Raw genomic sequence first — 4,096 nt, 5'->3', positions numbered from 1 at the left:
CTCGGTGGGGGACAGGAGGATTTTGGCCAAGCTGTCATCAATGCTGGGCAACCCGGACCACCCCCTCCAGGGCACCCTAACAGCACTCCACAGCACCTTCAGTGACAGACTATTACACCCTCGCTGTGCAAAGGAGAGATTCCGCCGTTCCTTCTTGCCTGCTGCTGTCAGACTCTTTAACAAGAACATTGTGTAGTCTCTACAAACTGGCGGACATTAGTGCAATTGTGCAGTCCTGCACCTGAGCTCATATCGTGCAATACCCAATATTCCCCACTACTGTAATACCGTGCAATACTCAACATTCCCCACTACTGTTAGTCTAGTTTTATTTTTATCCAATGCTGTTCCTTACATTTCACTACAGCACTGCAGCACTGTCACTTACTTAGAGTATTTTTTCCTCTGTACTATGTACAGGCCGAAATGAGTGTTCCTCATATTTTTTATGTAGATGTAGGTTGGTGTGTATATACATGTGTATATACACATGTTACTGCGTATATTTACATTAAATGTTTGCCGTCAATGTTATACATTAATGGCCACATTATGCCGCCGCCCCTGTGTGACCTATATCTTTGCTGCTGTAACAATGAAAATTTCCCCACTGTGGGATCAATAAAGGCATTCTTATCTTCTTATCTTATCTTATCTTATCTTGTCTTATTTACATAGCACCTTTCAAGCACAAAGTGCTTTGCAAGCAAATAAAAATAAACATGCATAAAAGTAATCAGACATCGGAAAATTAGAGAATTAAACATCAAAATAAGAAAAGGTAGGGTAATAAAAAAACGCACCGGTACATGCAAATACACTAATGACATAAAACAATTTCAACCATAAAATTGGCAAAAGCAAGCCTAAAAAATAGTCTTTAAAGGACGTTGAAGACTCTGCATTTCTAATATTGTTTGGGAGGCTGTTCCAGAGTCTTGGAGCCTAAACTGAAAAGGCTCGATCACCTTTAGTTTTGAACTTAGACGCCGGAATAGCCAATAATGCTTGGTTAAGACGATCTCAGCTGTATTTTGGGTCCATTAAAGATTAGGCAAGCCACCTCTCCCTGTCCATTTTTAAAACTTGTTTGAAGACAACTTTCTATTCTTTGGCTTTTGACCCGACGTGAGACTGACACTTTTCTGCTGTTTTCTGGTGTCAACTGTATATGTTTTAGTATCATTACTCTGTGTTTTAATTTATTGCTTTCACTCTCTTTGTTGTATTGCTTTTTTTGTTAAATGCCCTAAAGTTGTATTTTATTTCATTTTATTGTATTGTATTGTATTGTATTGTATTGTACATTCACCTTGATTAAGTAGACAGACCTAATGAAACAAATTGGGTGGAGAGTATGGCAGTCGAATATGAAAACTTCCGTTTGGACAAGCAGGAAGTTATTTTGTTCAGACGAAAGTTCGAATGTCCATCGGGAAGGTAGCAGGCCGCACATGAGTGTCTGGGCGCAGCACAGACGGGCGGGGCGGGGTCTATGGTGGATCTTTATGCGGCTCCTCACGCGGATCACGACGGATTCACTCCCGGCCGCCCTGGACGTTTCTTGCACGGACTGCCAGCTCAGCTCAGGTGAGTGCAACCCAACTACGCAGTCCGCTCACTCTTAGTTTTGCGGTTCCGAAGGAAGGAAGGAAGGTGCACGCGCCCGTGTGTGTCAGACAGGCGTGTCAAACAAAACGCGCGACAGACAGTAGAAATGCGGTCTGATTTAAGCTTCCACATTTCTGAATACGTCAAGCGAATGAACGCAGTGGACTCGAGTTCTTTATCGGAAACAGAGTGTCGTTGCTTCGGTTCGACCAATTGTCTAATTTGTGTTTTTTGCGCGTTTGTCTTGGCTTGATTCAAACAGGAGGACGTGTGCACTTTTAAATTGTACGTGTAATGTGCACTGGAATCTGGAGAGCATTTGGGCTCATTGGGTGTTTAGGTTCCGAGCCGCTCTGAAGTGTAAGTAGTGACTGGTAGGAGGTCAAATCCAAACCAACCTTGTCCTGGCACAACTGCACTGGGAATGTTTGACATTCCAACACACGTAGACGGGCGCGTGCATTTCAAGCACCGTCGTGATAATGTTTTGTTTTGTTTTGAGTTTTTGAAATCCAAACAAAATATTGGGATTAACTATAAAAGCATTTAAATGAAATGTCTACATGAGTACCATTGGAGGAAAAAAAATAAAAGTGTATGACTAATGGAGGAAGAGGGTTTTTTTTGAATGTACAGTACAGTCATGGCTCCAGCATTTATTTATCTCCCGGTGCTAAGGGGTGGGTGTGGGGTAATGGGTGGTGGGTTGACCAAGAAGTAGGGGGGCGGCTGGCGGGTGTCTTTGAACGAGAAAACAATTTCCAGACTAACATTTATTACTGGGAGCTAGGGCTGGGTGATAATTCAATAGCAATATGTATCGTGAACGACACACCATCAATATCAATATGAAAATGTGTTCTATGAAAAATAACAGAAAGTACCGTATTGGCCCGAATATAAGACGGCCCTGATAATAAGACGACCCCCTCTTTTTCAAGACTCAAGCTTGAAAAAGGTTTTTTTGAACACCAAATTAATTTTTATACAGAAAATAATTACAGTACATCTGAAACAAATGATTATTACAATATATTTGAGAGAAAAAGCATGTTATTTTGCCTCATTCAAATCTTAATATCTGAGCATTTAAATATGTAAATTAAAGTGCAATCACATTTGTAAATGAATGGCTTCTGGTTTTTGAAATGTAAATAAACCAATCTATTGTGATCAAACAACAAAATTGCAAAAAGTGCATTAACCATTAAAGTGACGTCTAACTGTAACTGTAGTCTTGAAACAAATCTGAATGAGGAAAAACATTGCAATAAAATAATGCAAACTGGTTTAACTTGAGAGTAGCTGAGATCTGTGATGACAGAACATTACTCCTCACAAACTATCTGCCTCTCTGTGCACACGTCATCCTCACGTGAAAGGAGTTCGCTGTGGCCTGGGGAGTCAAGTTCAGCATTCGCTTCAATGATATCTGGCGCAATCAAGCGTCGTGAATGGGTATAATGTCTAGACCGCAAATATAAAACGACCCCCACTTTTCCAGTCTTATTTTAATGCAAAAAACACTCTCTTACACCGTCTTCGGGCCAATACGGTAATAGTAAGTAATAGAAAAAATCAGAAAGAAAACCTCGACCCCCACATTAGGAGTGGTTTAGGCACGGGTAACCGAATGCCATTAAATTTAGGCCACAATTGCGAGCACGTAAGAGGAACATTTGAGGACAAAAGCGTGTTCTGAATACAGCCGATTGCCCACCAGAAGAAAAAGCCTTCCCAGTCTTTGAGGTACTTAGCTGCGTTTTTTTTCAGGGGTGTCCAGAGGGTAAGGACAATGGGGTGGTGGCCCCGGACATCCACTCTTCCAAATTTTAATTGGAAAGTATCTTTTAAGCCATCTAAATTTTTTTCTTATTATGATTAAGTAAAAAAAATCAATGTATATCGATATCGACTGATATGAAATACTTATATCAAGATACACTTTTCACGAATATTGCCCAGCCCTGCTCCTACCTTGAAATTTTAGGAGCGCTGCAAGAACATTTAGGAGTGCACACGGTAAATTAACTTGCAAAGTAAATAATCACATCTCCGTCCATTTTCACTGAATCACCGATCAATTCTATAATATTTTCAATTTACATTTTATTGTTCACGTTTCGACACAACATAAACCCTAAATTAAACAGCATAAATAGGAAAAATGTAAGGTTAATCTTAAGACCGTCAGTGCGAGTATTATCAGCAAATTTCACACTCTCACGTTTGTAGGTATCAACTACATAATTTGCAGTTGAATTGAATATGTTTGCCTGACTAAGGTGCAGGTAGTGTTGGTTCAATTCCCACTCAAAGACAGGTTAAATGTGAGAGTGAACAGTTGTCTCTCTCCTTATTACTCAGCGACTGACTGTCAACCAGTCCAGCATTTGTCTTCTCTGGCACACAAGGTTTATTGGCAGGAGATTTCCTGGCTCAAATTGAAGCAGAGGTGGTTCCATCCTGACCATGTGCCATGACA

The 4,096-nt window shown here is 40.5% G+C and overlaps 1 protein-coding gene across 11 annotated transcripts in view; it reads left to right on the top strand.

Moving 5' to 3' along the window:
• Positions 1 to 1,392: 1,392 nt before the first annotated feature.
• The window catches only part of plxnb3 (plexin B3), a 243,701-nt gene continuing 240,997 nt past the window's right edge, over positions 1,393 to 4,096 (top strand). For all 11 annotated transcript variants that reach the window (XR_015088842.1, XR_015088845.1, XR_015088843.1 and 8 more), the window contains exon 1: positions 1,393 to 1,590. The gene's annotated coding sequence lies outside the window, so the exon portion shown is untranslated. The remainder of the gene's footprint in view (positions 1,591 to 4,096) is intronic.

The sequence above is a fragment of the Filicampus tigris genome, chromosome 1 (genome assembly GCF_054856515.1).
Source record: "Filicampus tigris isolate MCC_2025a chromosome 1, RoL_Ftig_1.0, whole genome shotgun sequence".
Lineage (NCBI taxonomy): Eukaryota > Metazoa > Chordata > Actinopteri > Syngnathiformes > Syngnathidae > Filicampus > Filicampus tigris.
This window is presented reverse-complemented; position numbering and strand designations above follow the sequence as displayed.